We start from the raw sequence: 19,877 nt of genomic DNA, 5'->3' as shown, positions 1-19,877 counted from the left end.
CCATGGGACAAAGAGGGGACGGGGGACAGATGGTGACTTTCAAAGCACAACGATGTGCTGCTCCTTCCTCAAGATGGATTCTAAGGTTGTAATCTAGTCCATAGTGACTGGTGATTTACAAGTACCAAGGCAGGGCAGGGAGGCAGATGTGGGGAAACACAGAGAGAAAGAGAGAGAAGCTGTCCAGTCTTCTGCCAATCTCCATAAAGGTGCAGTTTGGCTTTGGTTTAAGTTGTAGTTAAAGATTTGGGTCCATTCTTGTTGTGTGTGAGCTGCTTCAGAACTTCAGCAGTGAGCATGTTCCATTCAAAGGCCCTAGTATTTGGGACAGCAGTGGAGCTGTTACTTGAGAAGCCAAGTGTAGGAGCAAACAAAGAAGTTAACTAGTGAGATTATCTCATCCATCCTTGCCCACTGTGGGATATATGTAGATTCATTGTATCATACCTTGATCTGAAAGCACTGGATAAGCAAAATTATTTTTGCCATGCGTGGATGTTGATGGAAACATTCGTAAGAGTGATTTGTAGCACATTCGTAAGAGTGATTTGCAACACACTGGGATTTTTGCTTTGAATTCTAACATTCTCTTTCTCTCCCATTTTAGTGGAGTGCATAGCCCTCCCTCCCCATGCTGCATTGCACTCCTCAGTTGTGCCATCAGGATATCGCTTAGTCGTGACTTCTTTGCCAAAGAACTCGTGCCCCCTACCACCAAACTTTCCTCTGCAAAGCTATAAGATCTGCTCTGGTTCTGATGCAAATCTAATGACCTTGATTAAAAACCAGACAAACATGCAACGCACTTTCCAGAGAGGCAAGGTACCTAGTTTCCTGATTAATTCTGTAAATGGGTGATATATATATTTCACTCTCCAAAGTAAAAAGGGAGAGACCCAAGTGGACACCACAAGAACAAAGCCCTGTTTATGATTAGTATGGCTGAAAATATCCATGTTAGGCCAGGTGCAGCTGGCTAATTCCCCCAGTCTACAAGTCAATTTAAACCATAATTCCTGAGATAGACCTTGTTTCCCAACATTAATAGGAACCAGCTGCCTCCTATTAATAATATGGATGCTTACAAGAAAAAGGAGAGGGGAGGAGGTGACGTTTGAGAAGATATTATTTTCCAGACCATTGGCAGTGTCCAGCTGCAGACAATATGCAAAGCTATGGAATACTAGCCTATTGAAAAATCTGTCAAGTTAAATCTGCACACCGCGTTAGCTGGGTTTGCTCAGAAGAGGTGGCTTATCTGAGCACTTTCATGTTTCAGCTGCAAGGGTTATTTAAAGGATAGCAAAGTATGCATTTATTTTTATTTGCTGGGTTCCTTTTGTTTTCTCCCTCCTCTTCACTCCCCTGCTCCAGGGTTTTGATTAGCTCCACGTTACAGGGGCCCACGTCAAGCACAGTTGTATCCACCTGGACTTGATTCTATTTGAGATTGTGGAGTCCGTCAGAGCAGATGGACAATAAATGAACTCAGGCTTGCCTGAGTATTTGACTTGCTTATCGAAAGCATTCATTTTGTTCCCATTATTGCTGCACTGTGGCAGTGTGTACTGAAGGGAAGAGGAATAACAAACTGAGAAGTGGAAATTCAGTGTGCTTGAAATCAAGAAGGCATTTGGGGTTATGATTATTATTACTATTTAGGTTTGTGAATTTCTTTGGAAGTTTCTGTTGTTTTGATTTTTTGACCCATAGCAAAATATTTGTTTAAAAGAATAAATTCCGTTTTTTAAACAATATTTTACATTTTGTGGGTGTACACAATGGCAATTAATTTTAGGATTAAAATTATTGTCCTCCAGGTAGGTATGCTCCGTGGCACCCAGACCATCTCTCTGGGATCCCTGAGTGACAGGGACCACACGCTTGCAGATTTCCTCCTGCCCATGCAGAATGTGGGAGATGCCAATTCCATATCTGTCTCCATTTTTTCCCTAGAACCCTGCTGGGGCACCACAGGATTCCAGGGGATGGGGCTTGGAGTGCGTGGATCGGGGGTGGGGCCTCCCTCTTGCATCAACTCCTTCTTGCCCCATGGTTATCTCAGCATTAACTTTCCCTGAATTCCTTCTACGACTGATACTGCGAAACTGCAGGGAGATCCAACTACTGGCAGCATAGCTGCTGCTTTAGGGAAAGCCATAGGAGACAGAGCCATGCATGCGAATGTCTCCTGCCTCTGTGGATCTGAGGAGGTGAATTGATGTGGTGGGGTATGCTTATCCCCTCAGGATCTACAGAATTGTGAGATCTCCAGGGGCAACAAGTCCCTTGCACTACACTGGATGTTTCACATGAAGCTCAGCAAAGGGAACCTCTTGAGTTTTCCTGCCTGCCTAGACCCCATCCATCATAAGTGATCTGGAAAAAGAGCTAAACAATGAGGTGGCAAAGTTGGCAGACAATACAAAATTATTCAAGAGAGTTAAGTCCAAAGCTGACTGCCAAGAGGTACAAAGGGATCTCACAAAGCTGGGTGATTGGGCAATAAAATGGCAGATGAAATTCACTGTTGATAAATGCAAAGTAACGTACATTGGAAAACATAATCCCAACTATACTGACAAAATGGTGGGACCTAAATTAGCTGTTACCGCTCAGGAAAGAGATCTTGGATTCATTGTGGATAGTTCTCTGAAAACATCTGCTCAATGTGCAGCCACAGTCAATAAAACTAACAGAATGTTAGAAACCATTAGGAAAGGGATAGACAATAAGATAGAAAATATCATAATGCCTCCATATAAATGCATGGTACGCCCACACTTTGCATGCAGTTCTGGTCAACCCCACTCAAAAAACATATATTAGAATTGGAAAAGATACAGAGAAGGGCAACAAAAATTATGAAGGATATAGAACAGCTTTCATATAAGGAGATATTAAAAAGACTGGGACTTTTCAGCTTGGAAAAGAGGAGAGTAAGCGGGGCTCTGATAGAGCAGTGTTTCCCAAACTTGGGATGCCGCTTGTGTAGGGAAAGCCCCCAGTGGGCCAGGCCAGTTTGTTTACCTGCTGCGTCCACAAGTTTGGCCGATCGTGGCTCCCATTGGCCGCAGTTCGCTGCTCCAGGCCAGTGGGAGCTGCTGGAAGCGGCGGCCAGTACGTACCTCGGCCCACGCTGCTTCCCGCAGCTCCTATTGGTAAACAGGCAAACAAACTGGCCCGGCCCGCCAGGGGCTTTCCCTACACAAGTGGGGTCCCAAGTTTGGGAAACACTGCAATAGAGGTCTATAAAATCATGAATGGTGTGGAGAAAGTGAATAAGCAAGGGTCATTTACCCCTTCCCATAACACACAAATGAGGGGTCACCCAATGAAATTAATAGGCAGCAGGTTTAAAACAAACAAAAGGAAGTATTTCTTTACATAACGCTCAGTCAACCTGTGGAACTCATTGCCAGGGGATGTTGTGAAGGCAAAAGTATAACTGGGTTCAAAAAAGAATTAGATAAGTTCATGGAGGACAGGTTCATCAACAACTATTAGTCAAGATGTCAGGAATGCAACCCTAAACCACTAGTGCCAGAAGCTGGGAGTGGACAACAGGGGATGGATCAGTCAATGATTGCCTGTTCTGGTCATTCTCTCTGAAGCACCTGACATTGGCCACCGTTGGAAGACAGGACACTGGACTAGATGGACCATTGGTCTGACCCAGTGTGGTCGTTCTTACGTTCTTATCCCATGGGTTTCTCAGCAGGAAGAGGGGTTATCTGGACCTAGGTTCTTTAGCAAGCCAGCTCGCTAGTGGCTATAGCAGGGAACTGGGAATAAAGATTCTTGGGAACTATTCCTGATTTGGCCACTCAGTCTAAGCACAACCTTGGGCAATTGACTAAAGGCCACTCCAAAGCCCATTGATGTCAATGAGAGTCTTTCCACTGCACTTCAGTGGAGCAGGCCTTTTAAGTACAGCCCATCAGTATGGGGGTGTGCAGGTGAACTGAGCTAATGGGAGCCTCCAGAGGCTGTCACAGTTGTTCTGGTGAGCAACTTTTTGCAGGCCAGAGTAGCCCTCTCCACACCTTTTCACCGGTTACAGCATGAGCTGCCCTCTGAGCAGGGACAGCATTTCCAACCCAAAGCATTTTCAGGGAGCTAAGAGGAAGGACTCCCAACATTCGGATGAGCACTTGCTTACTATAAAAGGGCAGAGGGGGTTTCAAGCCTGGAGGTCCCCATTTTTTTTAAAAAATGATGTTTCCAGGAGCAATGTCTTTTGAACTCCCAGGCAAGCTCTCCAGGTGGCAGTAGCTCACTCTTGAAGCACTCCTAAGGTGTGATCCCATGGGCAATGCTACACATCCATCCTCCCAGGCTGGGCTTTTGCCAAGGTCTTCAACACACCTCGCTGAGATATTTACAAGAAAGAAAGCAAGGAAGCACCAGCACCCCTATTATTCCCTTTCAGAGTAACATTAGAAAGACAGAAAGGGATGGCTCAGGAAAGCGAGGATCTAAATACTGTGTGTGTAAATACAGCCAATTTGAGTCAACGGGGAGTGTTTAAACAATTGAAATCTCACCGCTCGGATGACAGTAGCTCAGTGGATACACTTAGCTGAAGGCTGCTGCAGAAGACGACCAGGATTCTTGCTGGGTGGAATTGACCCCTGGGGGCTGCTCGAAAGTAGCACTTGTGGCTGCAATGAAATGCCAGTGGTCTGCTCCAACATTCCTCTTGTCAACACAAACCCCATGTTTTTATTGAAAACACATTTCAGAACTAAGTAAAACAAAACAACATTTGAGGCGGCTGCGGAAGAAAGGTGGGCGACTCCTGAAGTGCCCGATCTACTGTTCTGCTCATTGATAAACACCCGAGTGGCTGATTGGTGTTCTGAGAATGAGGGTCGGGTACATGATACACCCCAAAGTGATCACTGAAAAATCCTCTGTCGGGGTGTGGGCCATGCAGCAGGAGAGTAAAAAAGAGTGAGTGCAAGTTTTGTAATTTCTCTGGGAGAGGCAGGAGAACAGTATAGACCACAGCTCACTGTTTCTGTGATTCCTCACTTCAAGGACCGTGACTCTGTTGAGAGGAAGGCTTTGGTTTGCCTTGGTGCTAGTGATTGAGTTGGAAAGGCTGTGTGTTGAATGGGTGCTCATGAGCTTTCTAGCAATAACATCATAAAATACATATGGGAGTGATTGGTGTCATATAGATAACCGTGTATGGACAAATATCTAGTGGTGTTCAACCTATTTCTTACTGGTACCGCCCCACTGTTCCCATTCAGCAAGATGGGAAGAGCAAGGTGTGACCTCTTTGTGACTCCCAGGCTAAGGACTTGTCAACCTGGAGAGAAACTTTCAGACCAACCCAATGAATCAAGTATTCGGTGAGGGCTGAGCCACTTTAAGCCAGGAAAGTCCACTGTGGTATTTAGTAATTTACTTCCCAAGGGATCCCCAAGGACTTTACAGACTTTATAAGGAAAGTATAAACCTTGGAATCACTTCCTCTGTCACAGAAATGCCAGAGTAAAGAGGTGCTAGTCTCTGCCTTGGCTGAATTTTAATTGGATATGGTTTTAATTCTTCACTCCCTGTCTCACACTATTTTGTAATGTTGTTGTTAAACAGTTGCCACTTTCCACCCCAGAGATGGCTGCATTTCACAGGGGGGTGAAGCAGTTCCCGTATATATACAACCTAGTTTGTAAAGTGCTTTAAGGTCCTTCGGGGAGAAAGGCATTGGATGAATGTAAGATGTTTTATTATTAATATTCATATTGTTAATATTTTGATATTTCTTTCCCTGGATCTATTCTTTCCAATGTATTGTTGACTTCTCTCAGTCCAGATTTCAGAGGACAATGATGAAAGCCAGAGTATATGATTCTTGCTTAAGCAAAGCACTGGCATATTTCCGTATAGAATCTAAACTTAATTGGAAAGGCAAATGGATATCTCTGGCAGAAGAAAACCTTGGCTGTCATAGGCTTTACCAACATTAGTTTAACAGAGAAGAATGTGTGTGGGCACCATTGTTTGGTTTCCATTTTAAAAAGATAATTAAAGGCATATTTCCTCTCGAGCTGTATATTTGAAGGATGATTTACAGACCAGAAGAAGACAATATAAGACTTTCTAGCCTTTGTAAATCAGAGACATAAAAGTCAGACTGCATCACTATACAGGGGCGGCTCCAGGCCCCAGCACGCCAAGCGTGTGCTTGGGGCGGCAAGCCATGGGAGGCGTTCTGCTGGCGCTGCGAGGGCGGCAGGCAGGCTGCTCTCGGCGGTTTGCCTGCGCAGGGTCCGCTGGTCGGGGACCAGCGGACCCTGCGCAGGCAAACCGCCGAGAGCAGCCTGCCTGCCGTACTTGGGGCGGCAAAATCCCTAGAGCTGCCCCTGTCACTATAGCACACAGCTGCCTGTGCCATGCTGTTTAAATACTATTTATATGCTGCCTATATAGTCCTTCACCCTTCTATTGTTATTCACCTGTGATTTCTTTTTGCAAATTCCTTACTACTATTGAGCAGATGAACATTTCATTTAGAGTAATGGGGGCAATTTGCATCCAAATGCAAACCCGCTGAAATTAAACTTTGGTGGTTCATGAAGACAGGTGAAAGCTGTTTGGTCAGCTCTAGTCTGAGAACCTCAGTCATCTCCATTTCCTTCATGACTCCCACAAGCAAGATACCCTTGAGAAGTTCCCCTTGGAACTTTAAGTTTGTGGAACTGAAACTTCCAAGACAATTGTGTAGAGGTTGATTTGCTTCCAGCTTCAGTGAACCAAACCTCTTCTTCCCCTTTTAGACCTGAAACATCATTTCAAACTGACTACACTCCGTGGGTGTCATTTATAGATTGATAATCTGCTATCTGAAAGCTGTCTTTCTTTTATACTCGATATCAGTGTACCAGTCGGAGGGATGTTTCCTGTTCTGTAGAAGCCAAGAGATTTTAAGCAAGCCCTCTACAGTCTATTGTCTCTCCCTCTAGTTCTCATAGCTAGAAATTTCAGCAGCCAGGACATAGAGGAAGAGACTCCAAATGAAGGTGGCAGGCCCACACCTTAAATGGAGAAAAATAACATACAACAAGAGCAATCTTCCTCTCTCATCTGGAATTATAAACATTTATTGCAACGGTCTCCAAAGGAATGCACAGGATAAAACCTTGTGCCTTTCACAAGTAAGGGTCCCCCAAAGTTAAGTGAGTCAGAAATGCCATTTATGGTCAAGAAAGGCTAACGCTTTTTTTTTCCAGTTCAAACTGAGATCCACAGTATAGAGAAAGCCGCACCCACAACAAACTCCCCTTAATTAATTGATTAATTATGCTGACTTCATTAACTCTTTAGCTCCCCTGGTGGATCATCACAAACCAGTGCCACTTCCTCAAGCTAAGCAAATGTCCTGGGTCCGTTAACAAGTTCCCTGGGCCTTATCTGAATAGGATGTATTTTGGAGCTTTCATGGCTTCACAGGCACGTGTGTGGCCTGTACAGGTGAGGAATCATTTCAATAAACGTTATTCAAAAAAGCTGCAGTTTCTCAAAATTAGAGTAAAAGCATCTGATAGCTGGTTGACTAGGCTTTAGTGCTCTGGTCTATTGCCTAGAAATTTGCACACTCTCTTCATGGATTACAGCAGAACTGTAAGCACACAGTTCTCATGGCGGTGGCACGATTGTTTTGAAACTAGGCAGATCTTCTGTGTTTAGTTTTTGGCAGGTTTTGTGTTTTTGGCTGGCAGCCACGTTTACATGTGTTTAGTTTAATTGACAGCCCTGGTCAACACTGCAGATCTCGGGCAGGTACTACTAATCCTGACAAGGCAAGGCAGAAACAGACAACAGGCTCCTTCCAGCTACCCAGTGTTTCTTGCCCCTTAAGAAAAAGAAAGCTAATTTGATTCTGCAATAACATTTCAGACCTGTGATTTATACTTTTAACTGATTGCACCTTCGTAAATAGACCACACCCTCCTTATGACAGCCCTTTTTAGCAGCCAATTCTTCAAGGTGCCCTACGTAGGCTGTTGCAAACAAGCGGTGTTATGATTGGCTTTGATGCAGTAGAGAGACTAGTTACAGTAGCCTTGTATGGGTGACAGAGCAGAGAAACCGCCTTACCAAGTCCACCGTTTTTGGACCGAAGACTTGAAAGTATGAGCAGTTGCACACAAGCCTTCGATTTGAAATATAGGAGACATTCCAAAAGGACATATGGTGAAGTTTATATAAGCCACAGTTTGTAATGGTTTAGGTTTAACCGCCTAGTCCTTGTGAGTCTTTCAGTCATGATCTCAGGAGAGCAAAGCATAAAGGCACGGCAGATACAAGAGGAAAAAAGAAAAGTCTATGCACCAAATAATGCGAGCTAGCTAGAGATAATGATAGTTTCTCTCCAAGTGTCTTATATTTTGACCAGAGTTGCCAAGCCATGCTCAGAGAAGGGGTGACTTCAGAAAAAGGCGTACAATGCATGCAAGCTGTGAACATTTAGCTAATTCTCTTATTTACAATTCTCTGATGGAGAAAGAGAAATCACACTGTTACATTCTAGCAAGGGAAGGCCCTTCTCACAGAAATGTGTCATGCCTAAAAGAATGATGAGAGGAGGAAAACTAGCATGGCACCTGCAGGCAAACGGGACTGTCACCCAACCTGCATTTATGTGCGAGTTTTCCAGAGCTTCACGTTTACTCGGTCGGACACTGAAACCATATGATATGCTGGGGAGGAGGACTGCAGTAAATCCTGACATTCTTCAGACTGCAGAGACAGTTACCAGTAATGTCTCTGTAGAGGGGCATCTTTACAGCTGCAAAACAGTTGTGAAGCCAGAGAGGACCGCTGAGCGCTGCTACTTAGCTTGGGAGATGAGTTGGAGAACATCCCCAGCTTCTATTTTTAATGGGGCTGCAAGATCAGGTACTATTTTGGGGTGGGACTGTGTGGTTCCAAACTTTCCAAGAGGAATTTCCAAGACTGGAATAGCCCAATTTTCCTCCTTCAACAGGTCTTTCAGATGTGCTGTATTAGTTCATCAGCTTCAGACTTTGATTTGGCACTGCTACATTGTGCAGCTGTAGCAATCATATTTACTGGCCTGGAACTAATTAAAAATGGAATATTTTAGATCAGTCATGGTGAGCATGGCCAGATTTAGAGCGATAATACAGAGAAACTTAAGGAGCACAGTGACCTAGCGCTTTAAAAATGTCATTCCTTCTATATGGTTATGCTACCTACAGGCCAATTGGGCTGCTCTCTTGTGACATCTGTTATACACCCTCATGCTGGTTAACGTGGGAGTTTAAGGGGGTGTGGTAGTTGCATGGATTGCCAGACTGCAGGTTTACAGATGGATTGTCATGGAAATCTGCCTGCTGAGATACCTCTTTTTTTTATTTTTAGAGCAGGACAAGTCTGCCAAGCTCAGTCGTCAGCTTTAGACGAGACAAGTTGAATTAAAGTCAGAGGGAAACGTGAACACCAGAACAAAAGGAGGACAGTGAGAATCATAGAAAAAAATTGATGATTGAAACCAGCTCAGAAGAACCTGTATGCCTGCTATGTGTCTGTTTCAAAGACCAACAATGTCCTATGGAAACTGGGTTACCCAAAACTTGAAGAGACAGTTATACATTTCACGGGTCTGTCCAAAGTCCAGCTCAGCTTGCAGGTGAGTTGAAGTGAGATCTGGCACAGAGACGCCCTTTGGGAATCTTTGGGTACCATATAAATGTTTCCCCCCCACAGCAATGCTATCCCTACTGCTGGACCACTTCCCCTTCACTCTATGTCCAGCTCATCACTGTTTGTTTACAGCACCTTTCACTAATAGGTGCTAACTTCGTACTGGTACCATGTTGAAACAAGCTCAAAATGTAATGAAAAATAATGATCTCTTATGCATTATTATTACTTGTTGATTCACTTATTTATTTATTTGGGTGTATAGACAAAGTTAAAAGAGCATCTACCCTACTTTCTCCCTCATGCATGCGAGGAGCTATCTGCAAGGCCATTATGCTCCTTTAAACCTCTTCTGAAATCTCTTCACCTGTGCATTGATCTCTGCAAAACACTTGACGATGGTTAGGCAGTTGCTGTGCTTTGATTGCTGCCAGTTACACTAATAATAACTGTCTCCCTGCTACCTTGTGCCTCCCGCATCTGTTTTCTTGTACCCACTGGTTTTCTTTTGTTTTATAGATTGTAAGCTCTTTGGGGCAGAGACTGTATTTTATTATATGTGTGTATAGTGTCTAGAACAATGGGGGCCTGATCCTCTATGTGCTATCTCAATACAAATAAACAGAGAAGAAGTCGTAATGCTGTACTTTAAGTGCTCCTGACTCTCAAAAGTTGAAAGCTGGACTGTACACTGTCATTGGATATGGCATTAGTTTTCCAGTGCCTAGCTGTTAAAGTCTGGTATTGTTAAAGACAGGAAAGCAATCTTTCATTCTCAGTGTCTCCTTAGGTTTATAAGAGAGAGAGAGAGTTTGTAGAGTTCTAAAGTCCCAAAATAAAAAACAGTTGTGAGAGAATAGAATTTGATTTCATCCCGTGCTTTGTAGCATTAGGGCACTTTAAAAGCAATGGCTTAGATAAACTGGTAGTGCAAGCAATTGTGGCCGTCATCATAGGCCCTATAATAGTTTACACACAGCCTCAGACTTTAGAACCTTTTGAAACAAGAGAGACCAGGGATTCTGCCTAATCAAAACATGCCATGGGATTTTTAACTTTCAGCTGGGGGTAGCCAGCAGAGATGGACAGAATGGTCCTCAGTTTATCACCTCATCCTAAGGACAAATAAATGCCAAATCAAGCTTTATGGTTAGGAAATGGTACATTAAGCATAAGGGTAAGGTATGCTCTGCATTTTCTACAATGGGTTCTACTCCACCACAGCTTATGTTATCATTAAAATGATTTAATTGGAACCTCTGCTAAGACGCACTGTAAGTGACATGTTCACGACCTGCTCTGCATCCATACACACTATCTTGAGTGCTTGAATAAACATTTTGTAGGCACAGCTCTGAAGGAATTTACATTAACCTGCATTTATTTCATGGGTGCTGGCCAGCTCTTCTATATTACTGACACAGCAAGCAATGTCTTCCATCAAATTGAGGGGTTGTAAACAGAATGCATATTAATAATGTGGCAGGAATCTGACTAGATACAATATTTTGGTTCATGCATATAAAAGCCTTGTGGAAAGTTTGCTTATAATCAGCTAGTGAATTCTTTAGTTAATGTTTGAAATGAATAAGAGGACAGGAAAAAAATTAAAAATCTCTCTCCCAAACACACGCACATTTTAATTCTTGCAATATTAGACTTCCCTGGGACAGCTTCTTTTCCCACCCCGGGTAGAATAGGCCTGAGCCAGAGCCCATTAGTTAGAACAGGGGTTCTCCACCTTTTTCTTTCTGAGGCTCCCCCAATATGCTATAAAAACCTCTATGGCCCAGATTAAAACCAGGGCTGGCAGTAGGGGGTAGCAAGCAGGGCTACTCAGGGGAGCCCTGCAAAGCTAAGTTGCTCGGGCTTTGGCTTCATCCCCATGCAACTTGGGTTTTGGCCTTCTGCCCTGAGCCCCAGGGAGTCCAATACCGGCCTGCTCTCTGGTTTATTTTGGCAGCACCCCAGAAACTGCTCATGGCCCTCCCAGAGACCCCTGGGCCCCTGGTTGAGAACCACTGTGTTAGAGAGTCTTTCCATTGACTTCAGTGGGCTTTGCATCATGGCCAATATGAACATGCAAAAGGTTTAAAATCAGGCCTGGCACAGTGGTGCACCAAATCTAATAAGGATGAACCAAATTCTCAGGGCCTTACTCAGTTTCTGCTCAGTCCTTGCTCTGGCAAAACTTCCACTGAGTTCAGTGAGGTTTGGATGAGTTTGCACAGAGTAAGACAAGGTCTTGGGCTGGTGGAAGTTGGAACTATTATCAAAGGTTTAGTTCTGTTTGCTAAGCACCTGAAAACTGGAGTAATTATCTGAACCTCTTCCAAAGCCTGCAAAGCTGGGATGGAAATTTCATGAAAATAGGCTTCAGGCTGAGATTTCTCACTCCTCCCAATTTCACCTGAATTAGCAAAGCTCTGAAAACAAACTTTAACTCTCATAATGCTGGCACTTCCACTTTTGATCCTGCCAAGAAACAGAAACGGAGAGACAGGCGAAAACTGGAGGTGAGCCTGAACCACAAAGTTTTAGATCTAGACCTGGATGCAAACTTTGCCAAAGTTCAGGAGTGTTGTAATCCAGATTTTATATTTAGCCCTTTCTCCAGATGTGCAAAAGCCATACATTTTGGATCTAGATCTCCCTCAAAATTTGGAGGGACTTGGGTTGGGGGTTAGGAAATTCACTAGCAAAATTGAAAATTAGGTTTTTGTGGGTTTTTTTAAGAGTTACCTGCATGTTACCAAAGGAAGTCTTTGATTCAAGATCTGGGCAAAGTTTTATCTGTTCTTTGTCTTTGTTTTTCCAAACTGGTTCATCCAGCCCGAGTGCTCTCTTTATTATTCTGTTAGCTAGAGCAGGTAGAGAATTTAAGGAACTAATTCATGAATGCTTCCATGAATAGACCACAAAGTTTGGTGGGCTATGATTTCTAAGGTCATATAATTCATTACTCATGAGCACTTGCCTAATCTCCAGATATTCATGGAAGTGGTCACAAATCCGATACATTTTATGATTTTTACCAATTTTTATTCAGCCACAGGTTTGCTCCAGAAAGTGCATTATTTGTGATTTACTATTTGTCATTCTCTACTTTTAAGAGTTTCAGTTATTCAATCAGGGAGCAGAAACAATATCATGTGATTTAGATGACCAATAAACACTGCAAATATTGACTAACAAAAATGTAAAGTGCGCAGTTCACAAACACACCAATAGGGTGGCAATTGTTTGTCCAAACTGTTCAGTGAATATGTTCAAATAATGAATATTTTAACAAGAAAACAGGACTGGTCCATGAATGGGTCCCATAAGGGGAACAGAGCAAAAATTGAAATGAATATTACTTGCAACAAATAATTTGAAAAACTCTAATCTAGCCTATCATACCTGTGTTAAATATTATGCTGACGGATGCTCTGGAAATTTTTAAACTGGAAGTACACACAGGGTTTTCTTTTTTCATTTCCTTTCTCTAATTTCCAACATTTTCTGATTTCCAAATACTGAAATTGGCTTGGATGGATATTGTGCTGCTTATATTATTTTTCTGTTTTTAGAGGACAAAATAGCCTGTTTTGGGGAATAGATGTTTTTCAGTCTTTTAGAAAATCTGCATATTTTATTATGTTTTATATTCCAGAGAAATATTTCCCCAGATATGTTCACACATTTGCTGCAGCCACCCCTTTGGGTTAATTTCCAAAAGGCTATAAAAGTGATTTGCTTTTAGAGAGGAATTGGTCAGCTAAAAAATAATTATGTTGTAGCTGATGTGAAAACTAAATATGTCAGAGGTGAGCTGGAAAACATCAGCAGAGAAAGACCTAGAGAACTGCAAGGATAAATGATCCTGAGAAGGAGGCAAACAGCTGTTTTAGAAAGTCCAGCTTTTAACAAACATACAACAGTTCAAAAATTACAAAGATAATTTTTCCCTATGTACTTCAAATGACTCTTCATATAGAAGCTGTGCTGGCTTGTGTGTGGGAACAGTCTAGGGTAACCAGATGTCCTGATTTTATAGGGACAGTCCTAATATTTGGGGCTTTTTCTTATATAGGCGCTTATTATTCCCTACTGCAGTGTTTCCCAAACTTGGGACGCCGCTTGTGTAGGGAAAGCCCCTGGAGGGCCAGGACAGTTTGTTTACCTGCCACGTCCACAGGTTCGGCCAATTGCAGCTCCCACTGGCCGCAGTTCTCTGCTCCAAGCCAATGGGAGCTGTGGGAAGTGGCGCGGGCAGAGGGACGTACTGTCCGCCGCTTCCTGCAGCTCCCATTGGCCTGGAGCAGCAAACCGCGGCCAGTGGGACCGCGATCGGCCGAACCTGCAGATGGGGCAGGTAAACAAACCGGCCCGGCCCACCAGGGGCTTTCCCTGCACAAGCGGGGTCCCAAGTTTGGGAAACACTGCCCTACCCCCTGTCCCAATCAGAACATAAGAACATAAGAATGGCTGTACTGCATCAGACCAAAGGTCCATCCAAGTCAGTATCCTGTCTACTGACAGTGGCCAATGCCAGGTGTCCCAGAGGGAGTGAACCTAACAGGCAATGATCAAGTGATCTCTCTCCTGCCATCCATCACCACCCTCTGACAAACAGAGTCTAGGGACACCATTTCTTACCCATCCTGGCTGATAGTCATTAATGGACTAAACCTACATGAATTTACCCAGTTCTCTTTTAAACCCTGTTATAGTTCTAGCCTTCATAACTTCCTCAGGCAAGGAGTTCCACAAGTTGACTGTGTGCTGTGTGAAGAACTTCCTTTTATTTGTTTTAAACCTGCTGCTCATTAAGCAATTTTTCACACTTGCTATATGATCACCCTAAAACAGTCTGTGCCTCTGCTGGACAGAATATTCCCAACCTGTCATCTTTAAAGGGCTGGGTGGCTGGACCCTTTAAAAGGAAAAGGGACATGAGCTCCACCTGTGAGAAGATCAATTCACCTCCCCAGGTGGGAACATAATCAAAATCATGTGATTAATTCAGGCCTGGGGATGATAGGAGAGGAAAGGACAGACTCTTGAGGGAGTCCCTGGGGAAAAGAGCTCAAGTGGGAGCTTACTATCCCAACTACAAAGACTGCGAGTTCCAGACAGGACAGAAGTCTGGGCAGCTATAGCAGACTTGAGGAAGCAGATGGAGGTTAATGAGTGGTGACCTGCTCCAGGAAAGAGGGCTGAGGACTCCTGATTCCCAAAGAGCAAGACTGCAGGGAGCTGCTCCCAGTTCTGGGAAGGTGGGCTGGGTGCTCCTGATTCAGGAAGAGTGACACTGAACTGGGGTTGGGGCCTGGAAGGCCAGTGTATGGAAGGAATACATATATTGGACCCCAGAAGGAGTGTTTCAGTTACTTTTTGGACTGTGTTGAGTTCTTAATGGGCCCTGAGCAGGAGGGGAAACTGAGGCAGGGCATCACAGAGCCACTCCTGGTCATGAGGGAGCAGCCACATGTCTACAGGCCAAATCTCCAAAAATGTTTGCCTGCAACAGTATGCCCCCCTTTTATCAGATACACTGATATCTCACTGCATGCATATGCAAGCTGAGGATTGTTTGCACATATAGTTGTGTGTGTTGGTGTGTGCATTTCTTCACAATCCTGCTTTACAATGTAGCCATATATTAGTATCTAGTGGGTAAATGATCAGAACTTCTCCTTAGCATCCTGAGGTAGAGACTTGTGTTTTTGGAGCCAAAGGTCAAGAATTTTATTTTCCATGCAGCATATATGTGATTAACTGATGATCCTGATATGCGCGCATATACACAGACACAGAGCAATAGGTTCCCTCATTGCTGTGCATATCATCATCACCCATGTTATGTTTTTCTTTTTTACCACTGAATATCATGCTGGCTAGTGCTTGAGAGACCGTTCAAATAGACAGCATCCCTCCTTTTAAACATCTGTCTTATCAGGTCTGTCAGATCAATACAGTTTCCTCCAATTTGGTTACTGAAACTAAAATTAAAAGTCTTACCCAACTGGAAAACTAATTTTGAAATACATTTTTAACCCTGGAGCAATCTTTTACATGCGATCCTAATTATCTCCTTTTAAGAAGATGTAATTAAGTGCCCACATGACAGACGCTCAGTTTCTACAAAGCATCTCTGCAGCAGACAAGCATCATTATTAATGCAATTCCTGGAGGTGCAGGCAGGAGAATAAACTAGTTGTCATTTGAACATCATCAGGATAATGCACACCTGTCTAGTGTATGGTTTGTTTCAAGTCAAACAGATAAGGAAGGAGAGCGACTTTTAATGAGAGCGGCAGAGAGGATATTGCAGGATACACCTGACTTGTGTCTCCTTCGTTAATGATATGTGGCAGCAAGGAAAGGCTGGCCTACATATGGACACATGAGATGAGTAAAATGAAAAGGGTCTTAAAAGTGTGTTCTAAGAAATTCTGCTTAATCAAGGAGTTGGAACCTTGAGCAATGGCTGAGGGAGTTTGTTTTTTTCTTTTATCTAGAGCTTTGTTTTTATTTCAGGAAGTATACTGGCAGTTCACTTCTGTTTTATTGTTATTGACCCCTGCAACAAAATTTGAGGCCATGAGTTAACCTAATTTACACTGGCATACAGCTGCCACAGTAATTACATCACTTGTGCGTGTTTTCGCCTTGCTCCTTGTGTTGGTGGTGCGCGTCCTCACCAGTGGCGTTTGTGTCGATTGTGCTGTCAATGTGAGGCATTGAGAGATGGCTCCTGAAAGCCAGTAACAGTCAACATAAGCAACTCAGTGTCTCCGCTGACTCTGCATTGCCCAAACTACATCGACCTGGACTCTATGCTGCTTGTGGAGTTGGAGTTACTAAGTGAGCATAGCAGGGCAGTTACATTGGCTGGAGCAAAATTTAAGTGTAGACTGCCTTGCGTTGACCTAACGCAGTAGTGTAGATCAGGGCCTCAGTCTTTCTTTGCTTTTGAAATGCACACTGTTTGAGCGCTTGTCTAAATTACCCGCTGGATTTACAGGCACGATCGATCCAGTGGGGGTCGATTTATTGCATCTAGTCTAGTCGCGATAAATTGACCACTAAGCACTCTCCCGTCGACTCCAGTACTCCACCAGGGTGAGAGGCGCAGGTGGAGTTGATGGGAGAGCGTCAGCCATCGACTTATTGCAGTGAAGACACCACGGTGGGTAGATATAAGTACATCGACTTCAGCTACGTTATTTATGTAGCTGAAGTTGCGTAACTTAGATCGATCCTTCCCCCGTCCCTTCCCGCCCCACCCAGTGTAGACCAGGCCTGAGAGAGAGAGAAGTGAAATACATTTCAACCAACTCAGTGCAAAACATAATGACTGAGATTTTTCAAAGCTGACTAGGGGGTCTAGATACGTGGCTCTCATCAATCTTGTGCCAAAAATGTTGAAACAAGATGTTTTGACATTTTCAAAACTTTTTTCCAATTTTTTCTAAATGAAGTTTCATTGACATTTATACGATTTTGCAAAAATATTCAGTTTCATATAAACAACTTTTTTCAATAGAAAACTGTTTCAATAAAATGTTCCAACCAGCTCTACTCTCAAATAGCATAACCCCCATTAGTCATAGCAACCCAAACTAAGTTATTTCATTTACAAATATCTTTCCTTTGCTACCTAACGATTTCTAGATACCATGCACCACCCTCATTGGGGGTAGATTGCATCTATCAGATGACACAAACTGGTTCATAGTCCTGAAACTGATTGAGCTGAAGAATGCATAAGAGATACAATGAAAGAAAATAATAAACTGTGGGGAAAGCCCAGGAGTGATGTCCAAACCTCAAAAGATTTGTAAGTTCAGCTAAATTCCCTGAATTCAGATATTTACCTGAACTCCGTCCAAATGATCCAAGCCATCTGGGCTAGAGCCTAGAAAATGAACCTAGAAGTCTCATGAGAAATGGTTTTCTCACAAGATTTCTGGTGCTTCCTGCTTCTTGACAGGCAGGAAATACCAGAAGAAAAGGCTTTCTTGCTCTAGTTCATTATTTTCAGGATTAGCTAGAACGAGGAAGTGCAGAGGCAGCATGAAAATGAAAAACAGTGGAGGTGAGGGGTGATAAGGAAAGTTAACCAGACTTCCAAATGGTTCTGTCCAGGTTCAAAATATATCATGGCAGATGAAATCTCGGTTCAATCCTCATTTTATGCAGACTGGTTTATGCGTCACTTGACAGAATGATGTAATGCTGCCAGCTCCTGAATCTACTTGGTCAGAACTGGGGCCTCAGATTTCACCCTATCAATCAAGCAGTTTCCCAATGGACGGGTTATTGCTATAGCATTGCTGTGTCAGTCAGTGGGAGCTGGATTCTGTGCCTGACCTTGGCTGTGTGACTTTGGCCTAGATCATTTCACCCCACTGTGCCTCAGTTGTCCCATCTGTGGACTTCCATCCAAGGATCCCAAAGCACAGTTGCTATTCTTAATGCTGCTCTTGTTCTGCAGACTTTTTGGCACTCAAGAGTGGCCCATCAGGACTCCAGAAAGGAACATAAAGCAGTAGGCATTCAGCCATCCCATACAGTATCATCTCATTGGTCTAAGGTGTGACAAAGCAACAGTCTTCCATGATGACATCCCCAACAAGCACGAACCTGCGTCACTTCCTTCCTGCAGTGAGCAAGCCAAGGTTCCTTTGTGTGTGTACATGCAAGAGCTGTTTGAAAGAAAACAACCAGCCCCTACAGAAACAAATTCCGAGCAAGTATTCAGTTCTGCAGCTGTCAAAGGTGCCTCTGTGTTTCATTGTTGATAAAAGTACAGCCCACAATGACTCAACCATCCAGGAAGTGGTGGGATGTTGAGGAAAAGAAAAGAAAAAAGGGGGAGGGGGGAACCTTCTCAAGATGGGGATTTCTCCAGACATGCCAGATTTCTTTGGCCCAGACATTGCTGTCATGAGCCTTACAGCCTTTTAACATTTGATTTCCTGCTTTCTTCTCATCTGGCACAGAGATTGAACTGAAGTTTTTGAAAAGAGCATCATAAAGAATTTTACATTGCAGATCTGACCTGTGAGGGCCATAAACAGCATCTCCTTCATGTGCTGTGAGTTAAAGTGCAGGAGGGAACCGACATGAGTGCTGTCATAAATCTCTCATTAACCTACATTTGCCCACTGTGAAATGAGCATCGATTATTATTTTTTTCCCTTCACTCCAGCCCTCTCTTGAACTCCTCTGATGAAGCAAAAGGCAGCTGCCTGAAGGACAAGGGGTGGGGGTTTCATTTGGAAGCTGAATAATAAAACCAGACATTGATTTCCTATTGTAGTGTGAGGTATTCCAGTTTGCTGGGCCTTGTGATACTGAAAGGTGTTCGGATCTGGGATGAGTGACACGTTTGCAGATGAAATAGTGCTTTGGGATATTTTTGTTTGTTTAAATTCCCAAAGTTTGTTTCTAGCAGCCTGCAGCGAGTGGCTTCTTGGGGAAGCAACATAAATTACCTGGGCATCTCTCTCGTCTGATGTTGTCCTTGTCAGCCATCTGGATATATGAAGATTGCAGTGTTTTTCCCTCTCACTCCTTCACTTGGCCCTGCAGGAGTGATATAACATGACCTTTATGTGGTGACCTTCAATAAATGGTAATATAAATGGAGGCCAAAGGGGCTCAGGTGTGAAGTTGGGTATGACCTGCATTTTCCGCAATGGAATGAAAACAAAACAACAACCCTTCAAATCTCATTGCTAACAAGAGAAGGTGCCAAGCCACTATATTTGAATCTGAATCCAGATCCCACCCAGAGTGGGGGGGTTTCTTTTTTCTTTTATGCTTCTGACCAATATAACACAAGGGAGCATTTGCAAGATTTGGGTCCTGGTTCTGATTCAAGCAGCTCCACAGTTTGAAGGCTCAGGCCCGTCTCTAACAATTATCGTCTGCCTGTACCGAATCGCCTGTTAGTTTTAATCAACCCTGTTCCTGCAACATTCTAACACAATCCACTCAGTGAGGGGCCTCCCCTCACTTTGCGTCTGGGCAGTTTTAAAATGCAACTAAACTGAACAAACTCTATTAGAATGAAAGGCCGGAAAAGGCCTATAGAGAAATGACTGCCATGGTTCCAGCTGAGTTCTGGGTGAGCTGCCAGTCACTCACACCTGAAACCATCCACATGTTATGGACTTTATTGGCCTAATAATCAGAAAGAC

General features: G+C 43.5%; 1 long non-coding RNA gene across 2 annotated transcripts; it reads left to right on the top strand.

Moving 5' to 3' along the window:
* The first annotated feature begins 618 nt into the window (after window positions 1-618).
* Window positions 619-18,961, top strand: LOC120373655. Of its 2 annotated transcripts, none has more exons than XR_005585628.1 (3): window positions 619-822; window positions 9,400-9,667; window positions 18,167-18,961. It is a non-coding gene; the product is annotated as an uncharacterized LOC120373655 (long non-coding RNA). The 2 variants fall into 2 exon arrangements; XR_005585629.1 differs by lacking the exon at window positions 619-822 and adding an exon at window positions 5,632-5,728.
* The last annotated feature ends 916 nt before the right edge of the window (window positions 18,962-19,877 follow it).

The sequence above is a fragment of the Mauremys reevesii genome, linkage group 10 (assembly GCF_016161935.1).
Source record: "Mauremys reevesii isolate NIE-2019 linkage group 10, ASM1616193v1, whole genome shotgun sequence".
In the NCBI taxonomy this organism is placed as follows: domain Eukaryota; kingdom Metazoa; phylum Chordata; order Testudines; family Geoemydidae; genus Mauremys; species Mauremys reevesii.
The sequence above is the reverse complement of the archived record's forward strand: the minus strand, read 5'-3'. Positions and strand labels throughout refer to the sequence as shown.